General features: G+C 42.2%; 1 protein-coding gene across 2 annotated transcripts in view; it reads left to right on the top strand.

The window, feature by feature from the left end:
- Positions 1-12838, top strand: part of LOC6505942 (5-hydroxytryptamine receptor 1) — a 50276-nt gene that overhangs the window by 32313 nt on the left and 5125 nt on the right. For both annotated transcript variants that reach the window (XM_032449577.2, XM_001964619.4), the window contains one exon: positions 8148-8248. The gene's annotated coding sequence lies outside the window, so the exon portion shown is untranslated. The remainder of the gene's footprint in view (positions 1-8147; positions 8249-12838) is intronic.

Genomic DNA, 12838 nt, shown 5'->3' with positions numbered 1-12838 from the left:
GACTGTGGGTGACTGGACTGAATAAAACCCCACTGAACCGAACTGAACCCACAAATGTATATAGTATGGACTTGATGGGCTGATGCCACTGCCACTGCTTCTGGCACTGCCATTGCCGCTGCCCTGGTCGTCGACAATAAATAGAAATCTCAATTTACGATGCGTTAGTTGAGCTGCTCCCATTCCCCGGGTTTCCGGAAAGGCGGCGTTAGTAACTAATGCCGCAAGGACATTGTTGACTGAGTGGATCGGGGCACTAAGAAAAAAGCAGACCACCTTCTAGAAGAAATCAGAGGAAATTTTAGGTGCAAGCTTTCTAAGAAGAAATAAAAATTATTATTTTAAGAAATTAAAGATAAAAGCATACTTACTATCTTATAAACTAAAGTATTGTCTTTTGAATATATTTTTATTTTAGTGTGATTTGCAGGATGTGGGGGCGGTATGTCCTTGCTGGGGGCAGAAACCAACTCGTCTGGTCTGCGCCTCTCTAATGGCATTTGTGATGGCTGCGGTTATAGTCGCTGCCGTCGTTGACGATGATGTTGATTGGCGATTCAGCGACGCATGCATGGATATGTCTCCATTGCCCTAATCCTCACTGTTGCCCTCGGGGAAGCTGGAAAAGTGCTTTTCTGTTTTCCATCAGCTGCACCGAGTGTGTTTATGTTGACATTAAAAAGTTTTCTCTTGCCAAAACTCTGATGGTGCGAAACCGAAACCAAAAACTTAACCGACGCATAGTTCAATTATGCGATAAAAGTTAAGCTCTTGAAAAGTTTCTGACTGCGCTAATACGTGACATAATTTGTGGTAATGCGATTGAACCGACGGAATTGTTCAGAATTGTTCCAGACAGTTATCGTCGGGGCTGAGTGACTTTCGCCCCGACAGATACATTGTTGGAAAACTTATCTACAAGGATACAAAAAAGTAAGAGGAAAGAACAAGGGCAGAGTGCTTCAATTAGCGGCCACTTCCGCTCTGGCCGGTCGAGCAAATTATCCCTGGTCCAATGGGCAAATTGCAGGCTTTTCTTTGGCGAAAATTAGTGGAAAAACTCAACCGCAAATGCACTTTCCGCGGCACGGAATTAAGCCAACCAAACCGAACTGAAGTAAGCCGGCTCTGATGGATCCTCTTTTGGCTGAGACAATTCCGGTCGGAATTCCCCACAAAGCTGAGGACTTTCTGGCAAACGAAAAACCGGCATTCTCGACTAATTGGTCCTTGAATGCAAATAGTGGTAGCTCGATTGGACTGGCCCTCAATTGCCTGCGGTCGGGCTAGTACTATAGTACTATAGTTCTGGTTTGGCATTTGAACGGCCATTGTTAAGCCAGCTTTACCCACCCATCTTTGAAACCCACAAAAATTATTATACCGGCGAAAATTATTATAATCCTATAATTGTTATTCCACTCTTAAATATAATCTCAAAAGCAGAACAATCGGCAGTACACAGTAAATAAAAAATGTCTAGCTAAAATTTTACCATCACTTCGGGTTTATCCTTTTAAGGACGACGTTTTCTCCAAATGAACCTCGACTGCCGATGGGGCGTATACGCAACGTTTAACATTTGATGAGGTATTCAGAATTTTAAGTGCCAAAAATGTGCAGAAACTTTGAGTTCGCAGGGCATAACTTTCCGAAATTGCTGCATCATTTCAGCTTCTTTGGGTAAACTATTTTTACTGGGGCCTCGCATAAATATGAATTTACAAATTTACATGCCACTAAAAAGGCTACAAAGTTTTTTTTTAACTTTTTCAGCTGCAACTATGCGGCGTTCAGCGGCAAACAAGGACATTTTTTCGAGGAGCGGGTGAGGATGTCCTAGAAGTCCTCTCAGAAAATAGGCGCAAAAGTCTACAGCTTTGTTGTTGTAGCTTTTGCTGTTCTGTTGACAAGCCGGCACTTCAGTTGTTGTTTCTGCTGTTCGGCGGTGTTGCGGCACTGGTGGCTCTGTTGGCAATGGTGGCTCTGTTGGAACGCATAAAAACTTTTAATTAAATTCCCCTGCCTGGCCGGGAGCCACTTGTTGTTGTCTTTGGCCGCAGCAACAAAGAGTTCAGTTTGGCGACAAGTTTGCATAAAGTAGTAAAAAAGCTATTTTTATACTGTTAAGAAGTTTCGGGCCGAAGCACTGCCCGAAAAATGCAAAATACGTTGCCGAGAAGAGGCTTAAGTTCCCACGCAAATGCAGCAACAACTCAGCTTTAATTGGTGATTATTCTCAGTGCTTTGATTTGCAGGGGCTTGAAACTTTTCACTTCATCGAACTCGCATTTCCACAAAAGTTTCGCTTTCCCCAGGCTCCCCAGCTGAGAAAACTGGAAAGTTTTCTTTTTACTATTAGCTGTGAGAATAACAATTTGTGTGTAAATTAATGAAATTAAATGAGGCTCCTGTTTTTTGCAATTTTTGACTTGTTCCGAAAGAGCTTCCTCGCAAGTAAACCTTTTACATCTCTGGTAAATATGTCGTGCAATATTCTCTGAAATCCGCATTGCAAAATGAGATTGCGGCCCTTCCAGCCTTCGGAATCAATTTGGAAACGTTTAAATTGTATATTTCTTCCTTCTCTTATTTCCTGACGACTATTTGCCCTGGGCCTTGAGCTTCTCATTGGGTTATCCCCGGACTCCGGATGCTCAGAGCAGTTGCAACAGGAGGCGACGAGACTTCACTTTCATCCTCGCCCGCATCCCCCGCCCGTTACAGCCCGGACGTCACATCCTTTCGCTTCATCCCTGCCGCAACAAGTGTCTGTTTGCGTCTGTTTTGGTTGGGGACTCCTTGGGGTGGCAACTGTTGCTTCTGGTTTTGCGGCTGCTGTTTGCATTTTTATGGTAAACCGCCTCAAGCGAGTCAATGTTGCTTTTTCGCTCCCCAATTAAACGGGCTGCATGGAAAACAAGTTGGAAAATCCATCAACAGCACGTCATATTTTTTATACATTTCGCATTAATTAGTAATTTCATTTTCCTGTATAAATACGCTTGGTGGATGCTTTACTATTTATTTTTAAGTCCCCATAGCCCATACTAAATAACTTTCTTTGTCTGATTCATTAATTATAACTCTGAACAATCATACTTTTTAAAAACAACATGATTATTTATGAATCAGCAAGTTAACTTTAGATAAACATTTCAGTTAATTGCAAATGTTGCTGCTCTTGTGGGCAAACACTCACATTTCAGAGAAGGGTCAGCGTGACAAGTGAGAAAAGTTTGCGGCCGCTGACAAGCTGTAAACTTTCCCGACAAATTGCTCGACCCGGCACTGACATTTGCACCTGTTCCCTGAATCCACTTTGCCCCCCAGATCGGCGGGCTGTACACATACATCAATGTCAGCGGAAGTTTCGCGCTAAATTTAGGATTCTCTTTGGCTATTTGTTGGACAAAATGAGGCAGGTCGAAGCGTGGCATGTGTGAGATGAAAATGCTAAAAATCGAAAATTCAATTTAAACGTCACACAGGCTCTGACATCGAAATCATATTTTTACTGCGATGTGGGTAGTTGATGTTCCACGCCAGAAACGTGTCGGACGGCCTTCGAAAATCTGGCAAATGTCAGACAGGCTGTCAAAAAAGGCAACCGAAACGTGAATGCGGGATCTGTGTATCTCTTGAATGAATCTACCCACTCAGCAGTTTCCTCTCAATGAACGAGAACCGAATCCCTGAATGCATCACGGTTGTGTTTCGAAAAAGCGAAAGCAAATCAATGGCAAATGGCAGAGCCGCAAAAGAACAGGGCAGATGGCATCGTATGTGAGTAGCCGATTGAATGGAGCACATTTTCTTGAATGGCCAAAATTGCAGTCCACCTAATAGAGTCAAAGATTTTGTCGGATTTTTGCCATCCTACATCGAAATAAGCTGGAACCATGTTGTTAGGTTTCTTTTTCAAATGATTGTCCTAGCAGATTGCTGCGTAAGAGAGAATATTGGTGATTAGGATGAAACTGGAAAGTGAATTTTAAAACCTGTTTTATTTTTGCAAAGAGAAAAATAATTCAATTATTTTATATCCTTTGAAAAATGAAGGTCTTATAATTAAAAGGGGTCTGTCTAAAGGTAATCTAAGCTCTAACCACGGGGGGAAAATATTTCAGAAAAATGTATAATTAAAAATATTATCGAAATTTTTTTAAAATGGGGTTTTTAAACATTAAATGTTTTCTAAAAGCACTTAAAGTCAAATAGAGTGCTATTGTTCCTGGACTCGCCTATTAATCAACTTGAATTTCCTGGCAAGGCCATCAATTGAAGCCGATCAAGTTACCAGTTCTCATGGACACATCTGCATTTCTCCGATTCTCGGATTTCAGTCAAAGAAAAATATTTACATTTTCCACTTGGCCAAGCGAGCGAAATGAAATACCAAACAAAGGACACAAAATGCGCCGAGGCAATAAAGGAAACCGAATAATTGTAGAAAATGTGAAGACGAGCCACTAAAGAGCCCGAGATGGCAGCCTTGAATGAGGAGCTACTTGGCGAAAAAGCACAGAGCAGAGTCAGGGCTGCCTGAAAACGAATTAAACTAATATTTATCAAAGAGATGAGCGAGACGTGCTTCAAGCTAAACAAAGGCGACAGTGAAAGCCGGCGCCATTCGAGGAGAAATGAGGGATGAGGCAGGACATCAGTATACTGGGACATTGAGACAGCAGGACATGGCTGAGCGGCTTGGGCCGTTTGAGCAGGATACCCGGCGTGTGCAGGATGTGCAGGATGAGCTGGAGCTGAAGCTGGAAAGAATGCGAGTAGATGCTGCAGCGTCACGGAGGACTAAAGAAAGTGACGCTGTCAAAAAGCGGAATGAATGGACTCTTACTGTCCCGTCTAACACTGAGACAAAAAATCTAAAAGTAAAATAAACACTTTTGTTTTCCCTTAAATAATTTATTTATTTAAAGACTAGATTATTCATGTTCTAATCTAGAAAAAAACTACTCTACACTTTTTCTCCTGAAGGATAAAACGTTTTTTTGCCAAGTGAATGTGTGCCAGAGTGGCGCGAAAGTTGAGCCAACTTTATGCTAATTAGCAGCTGCTAACCAGCCTTAAAACTTTTCACTTAACAACAGATGGTAGAAGGAGGGGCCGTGGGGGAGAAGGAGGCGGACATGGAAGCACCAGCAGACATATGTTCTAATATGCTCCAACCTGGCAGGCCGGAATTTACGGCTCTGACGGTTTTGGCCCACTCCTCGCTCGTTTTGGCCCGCTACTTCGGCATTGTGGCTTCTGAAATTGGATAAGTGCCGCTTTCTCGCATTTTCGGACAGCTGGGTTCCACACAATGGACAGTGGCTGATATTTTTCGGGGCCATCTCCTTGGCTCAGCACTTTTTCTGCCGTCTCATTCCCTTTTTACCGCCGGACTGCAGTCAAAGCTGTCGCATCTGCCTTATCCCCACCACCGTTCCCGAAATGTACATTCAAAAATATACCATTTATAAGCATATTGTATATATATATATATATTTCTGTTTGTGTGGGGGCGTGGGGTAATTGCATTGAAATGGGAAAATAAAACGGCTATAAATATGCCCATTGTGTGCCAGTGCGATTCCAAAGCCAACAATGCGCACCATAAATTAACTAAATTGAAAACCATTTTGGTGCAGCGTTCTCCAAAGCTTGCCGCTCGAGAATGGCCCCTTTCTACCTCCATAGTTGGCAACACTTTTATATTCATTACTTTTCATAGAGAACCGGACGATCTACTGTGGCCCTTCCATTCAAAAGGAGAACTAGACTTTATCAAGGGCTTGGTAATTATCTACTGGTATTGAATTAAATGTAGTTCCTATTTTCCTTTGAAGTCGGAATGAATATAAACTATTCATTTACTGAATCACTGATGCATTTATTACCAATAACAGATAAATTATATTCATAATTGCAGTGGTGTGAAATGCTCGTGCTATAGGCAAATGAAAATTATATGCTTTTAGAAAAAAATATTTTTTTGCATGTTCATTAGCTAATGAACAATCGTTTAATATCAGTTTTCAAAGCAAATATATAACTCTCGAAATCCCTTTTTCTACGTAAATAAACAACCTTTTATGATTTCATGAACTGCATTAAATCCGCTTATTCCTCACATTCAATGAGAGCATTACAAAGTCAACTCGGAATTTTGTGCACAGTTTTGGTGCAGAATTTTTTCTGTTTGATGCGCTTTCCGCTCGCTGCGCACATAAATATGCAATAGAAACTTTTCTCACGTTTTTGATTGCATTTTTTGTGCAGCGTCATAAATATTTAATGTTTACTTTCGCCAGCAGCCAAAAGAGTCCGAGCAGAGCATCATTTTTTATATTACCTAACCCATTCCTGCTCTTGGCCAACCCGGAGATCTGCGCACATTTATCCTTGTAATGCCGCCGAGATGCCTTTATTGCTTTTCCATGTGGCCAGAAGTAAATAAATGAGTCTGAACAGTAGAAGATAGAGCAGCCACAATGGGCTGGATATCCCGCAATACCTTTATTAATAAGCTCTGGCAATGGCTGTGACCAAAAACCACACGATGCACTTCATTAACTTAATTAAAAATCTTGCCGGGACTTAGAGAAAGTTGAGCTTAGAAAATAGCGAATATGAGTTCATGACAGGGCGCCGAGTGCAAAAGGTGCGTGCTGTGGATGTGGAAGTGCAAGTGCAAGAACCGCAAAGCGAGTCAACTCCAGCTGAGTGCGAATAATGTGCCTTCATCCACAAACATCCACCAACAAACACGCTGAACGCGGAGCGTAAACTCAATTAAAAACTGTCGAGCTGTTGCCGCCACGCCGCATTTCGCCAGATGACTGAAGTTGATTATCTTCATCCAGTGTCAGAAAAACACACTCGCATGTCTCTCACTTTTTCTCTCCCGCTGCCACCGGTCTGCATCCTAGCTAGTATGGCTTTTTTGTTGCCACAGTTAACAGTGCATGCAAATGGTTTTGCTGGGAAGCCCTTGGAATCTCTTCCATTATGGTTTGTAATTTATATTTTCCTGTTGCCTCGCCAACCAGCAAATCTAATTGGATTTTAAATGCAGTTCCATTCATAAATTAGCCGTGTAACAACATACAGCTCAGTAAATGCAAAATGCTAAGTAGAGCACTGATTAGTTGGAATCCATAAATGATTTAGTCTTTGGTGGTCCTGGCATTGTTTAATATTCAGTAGTTTTCGCATGAAAATAATTCTAGCGGGGTTTTGTTCCCAAATGAGGTAATCATTTATTTATACCATACAGACTTTATAAAGTAAATGGTTGTGTTTTATAGTTAAAAGTTTTATACATTTATTCCAGGAGTTTCTACCTTATTTTACGAGGAAGAAGATTGTGTTCCTGGCTTGAGTTAATCTAAATTCCGAATAAAGCAAACAAAGTCACTGCGTGCGAAATGATTGAGACACACACAACATACTCCAGCAGTGCATACATGCAGTTCTTGCCAGCCACCCACTGCCCCAATCCGCTCCTTTCTGGGGCACTCTGTTCAAATGCAATGCCTACAATGTCGCAAATGCGGCTAAGCATGACGTTGATGAAGCGCATGCAACAGCTCAACTTAGTTGAAGGTTTCGAAGCGTGGCAGGTTGCTGATGTTGCTGTTGCCACTGTGCTATGCTGCTGACAATTCGTTGTTAGCGAGCGTTGTTCATGTTGTGGTTGCGTTTGCGTGTGCGGGTTTGTCAGTGTTCTAGACGATAAATTTTCAATTTTGCAACCAGCGTGCGTGTGTGCGCCTTGGCGTTTCCGCCTGTTTAGCCACAGTTCAGCGCAGCACATCGTGGCGTATGATTGATGCCGTCTCAAGCAGATACATAAGCACACGCTCTCGCACGAAACACGCGGCAGCAGACAGAAGCTTATTATATTTACATAAAAAACAAATCCTGCTGGCGGGAATGGGTGCGGTGTTCGGTTTCCTTTCTTTCTGACGCCTTGATGGAGTAGCCCGACACCCACACAGCCACATCACCATAAACTGGAGCATTTAGACGAAGGACACTAACACCCATACCGACAACATTACTTTTATACGCTCAACTCCCATTATGTGTTGGGGTCCTTTAATTACTTACACACACCTCATCACTTATCTCATTCATTGCAGCTACACGCGCTCCAGACGTCTGAAGAGTGTCTAAGCCAGGGAGGGAGACAGCTACAGCAAATCGAAAGAGACGGCGACAAACACGGCGACGCAGGAAAAAGGTAGGTCTTGACTCTAGACAAGCGTTCACGGATTCAAAAGTGCAGACGGTCCTTGTGCCAGATTAGCCAGGATAAATTAAAAATATTGTATAATGTTTTAAAGAGATGATTAAATTAGAATATGAGCTTAGCACTCCACAAGACTCTCAAGGTGCTATGTTGGCCAAAGATAACGCAGAAGAGACAACATTGGCTTATTTACTATTTAGGGTTCTGGTTTATTTCAAAAGGATAATGGAAATAATTCCGCTCCGGAGAGCACATTTTCTAGTAGCTTGCTTAACCTTTGAAAGGAATTTAATTTCGACATTATGGCAAGGCGGGGAATGCATTCTGGAGTGCACGCTTGGCCCTTGGAAAACAATTCAATTAGTGGCAGCTTCGAGACAAAGTTATCCGGCAGCCATATAAAAAGATTTTATGACTCTCTCATCGGAGGAGATTCAGGATTCAGGACGCAGGAAGAGACATTCCACGGGCGCTCACGATGGCCGGCATTCTCATAAAAGTCAGCGCGAGTATATTGAGTGGAAAATTGCTGGGCCAGCCATGCACTTTGTTGCATTGCATCAGCAGCAGCTGGTGCATCGGTTCTGCAGAAACTGCAGATGAAGATGGAGATTCTTTCCAAGCGGATTAGATTGGATTAGAATGGAGTCCTCGCATCAGATGTTCTTCACTTTGTGTCGCAATTGGCGTTGCATTCTCCGTAGGTCGTTGGGAAAAAATCAAATCAATGGAAACCGGCCAGGCAGTGGCGAGTCATTACGTTGATTGAAGACCAGGAATAGTTTGTGTTTCACCAAACGCCAACAAGTTGGCAATTTGAGAACAATTAGCAGTTTTGTTTACACGCCTGGAGAGCCGAAACAATGGCCAGGACAATGGGCTGGAACAAAGGGAGCACTTCGACAGAAATATTTCCGTAAATAAAGGCGAAATGACATTTTTTATGGTGATGTCAGAGCGCGCCAAAGAAATAATTTTAAAACCAATAAATTGTGAAAAAACATCCGACAACCGACAAGCGACAACAACAGAATGAGCCATAAAACCGACAACAAATATTTGACTTGACAAAACGGGCATTTATGTAACGTATCAGGAGAGGAGCGCATAAATTCCACCGGCGGGAATCATCGATGTACTGTTTCGTATACCCTGGGTGGCCACCATAAATAATCAAATGAAAATAACAAAAGACTATTAGGCGCAACAACCAAATATGCAAATGCGTGTTGTTTTCCTTTTCTCTGTTTGGGTTTTTTGTTGCCCGCTGGTAATGGCTAAAGCAAAGCGTATTCCGTGCTATTGCCTGAAAAAGGAAGACGACACAGGGCCGTGCCCGCAATTTATGTAAAATTCAATGCTTTATTACATCACCCACGCACACATAAATAAAAGAAATGTGCCTGTGAGTGGCCTGCCTATATATGCAAATCATATCACTCATACGCCCACGTGAACTTTAAATGCAAAAACATTATCAAAAATGAAACACCAGTGAAAATGTCAGCCCAGCAGCGACAGGATGGGAATTCCTAAAGATAAGCAAATGTTTTCACTCGCTTTCTCCTCTACACATGTTTTGTGCACAAATTTTATTATTCACACAAATAAACAAACAAGAACACACACTCACATCCCCTGATACTTACATATGCCAGGCATTTTAACCAAACTGTTCCTGTAGCAACACTCTCAAACAAAATTAATGGCAAGGACGAGCACTTGACTGACTTGACTGGCCTTGAAAGGGAAAGTATAAGCGTTGCTAAATATTTCATTCTGGGTAAAGGATTGCCCGAAATGACACTCGCTTCAAGCTGAAATACATCAAGCTTGCAGACAGAAAATATTATATATTTCAGAGGTGGAAAAAACCTTTAAACTTGAGCCTCATAAGCTATAAAATGAAACAATTGTTTCCCAATATTTTCCTCTCCTGCAACAATTTCTGTCATTCACTGATTGCTTCCCATATTTTGTAGTTGTGTGTTAGCGGGCTGGCACAAATATATGATTCGAAATCAACGCATTCATTATTTACAACCATGCCAACGCCGGGACGAGACGAGACGAAAAAAGTGTAAGGCAATGTAAACCAAGAGCAGCTTGACACATAAACATCAAGTGCGCAAGAATTCTACCCTCCCTTCGGCTGGATGGATGGATTTTGCCAGGTCCCCTCTTTAACTCGCCCTTCCAAAAAGGGAATAAGGAAAAAAGAAGAAACTGCCACCGAAAGGGGCGCCAATGTCGACAGCGGCAATTTAAAATTGCTGGCTTTTTAACTCGCATCCATTTACAGCAATTTTGTGAGCCCTTGAGCCGTGTGTCAGAAAGTGTGTGTGTGTCTGTGCCAGCGGTGTCCCTCGTGTGATGTGTCAGGTTGAAATTAAATCGGCGGGCAGGCACTTGGCAAATGGCAAATGCTCCAAGGATAACACATAAATAAGCACAAAACGAAGAGGAGCAAAAAATTGGAATGTGAAGGAGCCTGCATGAGAAATCAAATTTTATGACTTTGTAATTGAAATGCGCTCGCGAGCATATGAAATGAGTGGGTGGCGTTGGCCATTACGCATACGCCCGGTTGCCTGCACAGATTTCAATCTCTCCCTAATCTCCTGAGGCTTACAGGTCTTACCAACAGTTGTCTCTCACATTTTCTGGGACTTATTATGTTTTATTTTCCTCCTTCATTCCTCCTTTGAGCACCGAATTTGTTAACCTACCCATAGCTATTAAGTTTGAATGGTAGCTACATTTTTTTATTTAAATAAAATGTCATTTTCATTTTATTTTTTGGAAAATTTATTATGTGTACCTCCCCCAGAGCCGTCTCAATTTTTTTGTGAGTCACTTGGCTCGTGACTTTCGGTTCTCAGCCACAAATCTGATCAGCTTTAAAAATGCTGTCTGGTAAAAAAAGGCGAATGGAGAGCTTAATGCTTCAAAGTGCCGGCGCCAAGGCAAGCCGCATAAAAAAGGGGGCGGATAGACACACAAGAGGGCGGGGCAGCAGCAGGGGCAGAGGCAAGGGCAGTTGAAGTGCGGTTCGCAGCAGACCATAAACTGCAACCATCAACTGCATTGCATTCTCTGTCGAGTGGCTGCTGTGGGGGATACTCAACGGAGCTGCTTGAAACAATTGCTTGGGATATCTGCAAAAATTAAGTTTACGCTCGCTGATTTTAAAAAGCACTTTATGCTCCCTTCTCTACCTCCTGTAGACCCCTTATCGCCGCATTTATATTATCTTCTTCCTCGGCTTATTGAAAGACCGGAGTTGGGCAAAACTTACGGATTTGCAAGCGTCAGCGCAGCCATAAAATATATTTTGTGTTAACTGAAAGGCAAGCCAGTAAATCCTCTACAGCACTTAATAAGGCAGAAAGGGGTGGCGTAAATCTAGATTGAAATCTCCGCCAATGCGCCGCAGTAAACTATTTCTTATTTACAACAAAGTGGCTCAACTAAACTAATAGTTGTTTTGCAGAACCACTCTCGGATGCGCACAGAACGAGTCCTGTCGGCACAGCCAAGTCGAGCCACTGCGGCAGACCTCAAGACGCTGCCGCAAAAGCCAGAGAAACTGCCAAATATTTGAAAAGTTGTGCCTCCTTATCCGGAATACCAAATAACAGGGAGAGCGGAGAGGGGGGAGGGAAAATAAAGCCAGAGCTGGCTGAAAGTTGCTCATGCAGGACGAAGGACATAAATATTAAAACCTATGAATATTTACGTCCCCCTGTCGGCTTTGGCAATAATACAAATAAGGCCACACAGAAAACGGAGGCTTTTTGAAGCTTTAGCTGCGAAATCGGTCCCCATCACGCCCCCGAACGATTCATAATTAAATTACATTATTTATGTCCCGTTGCCAGGAGAATTCGTCCGGACAGGACAGTACATGACAGAATCGTCCTGCCCGGAGTTTAAAGCGGCTTACAATTTATTGTTTGCTGACCAAATAATTGCGAATGGTGCTGGGCTTTTGGGCCATCTTGTCTCCTTGATTAGGATAATTAGCACCAAAAGTGGCTCGAGCGCAGCTGACTACCAAATATCATTCGATTCTATTCGAATAGATTTGATTAGATTCAAATGCATTGATGCATTCATAAATACAATGGGGAAACAAAATCGTGCGTATTCTTAGTTGAAATTGTCAGCTAATTTCCCAGCAGGGGAGAATTTATTATGATTGGAAAAATTGGTAGTTTAGTTATTAAATTGGATTTATATTTTTTTCTGACTATTATAATTTACGGAGTGATATGGTTTAGTCTTTTTCATGTTCGCATTGAAGTGAATTCAAGTACAGATTATTAAAATTAGAAATTTAAAAACATAAACTTTAGCAATACAAAACCAGAATAACTGGGTATTTAATTTATTTTTCGATTATTTACATCATTATGCCCCTGGGAATAGTTTTTTAATGATGCTGGGCATCTACTTAGAAAAAGTGATTGCCCCGAGGGCTTTGTTTCAAATTTCACTCAAATTTTTCAGTTTTCAAGTGTCGAGAGTGTCGCTTACCTGCCGCACAGGTGTGGCAGTGTCTGGTCGTCTAGACGCCTC

This window comes from Drosophila ananassae, chromosome 2L, assembly GCF_017639315.1.
Source record: "Drosophila ananassae strain 14024-0371.13 chromosome 2L, ASM1763931v2, whole genome shotgun sequence".
NCBI classification, from domain to species: Eukaryota; Metazoa; Arthropoda; class Insecta; order Diptera; family Drosophilidae; genus Drosophila; species Drosophila ananassae.
The sequence above is the reverse complement of the archived record's forward strand: the minus strand, read 5'-3'. Positions and strand labels throughout refer to the sequence as shown.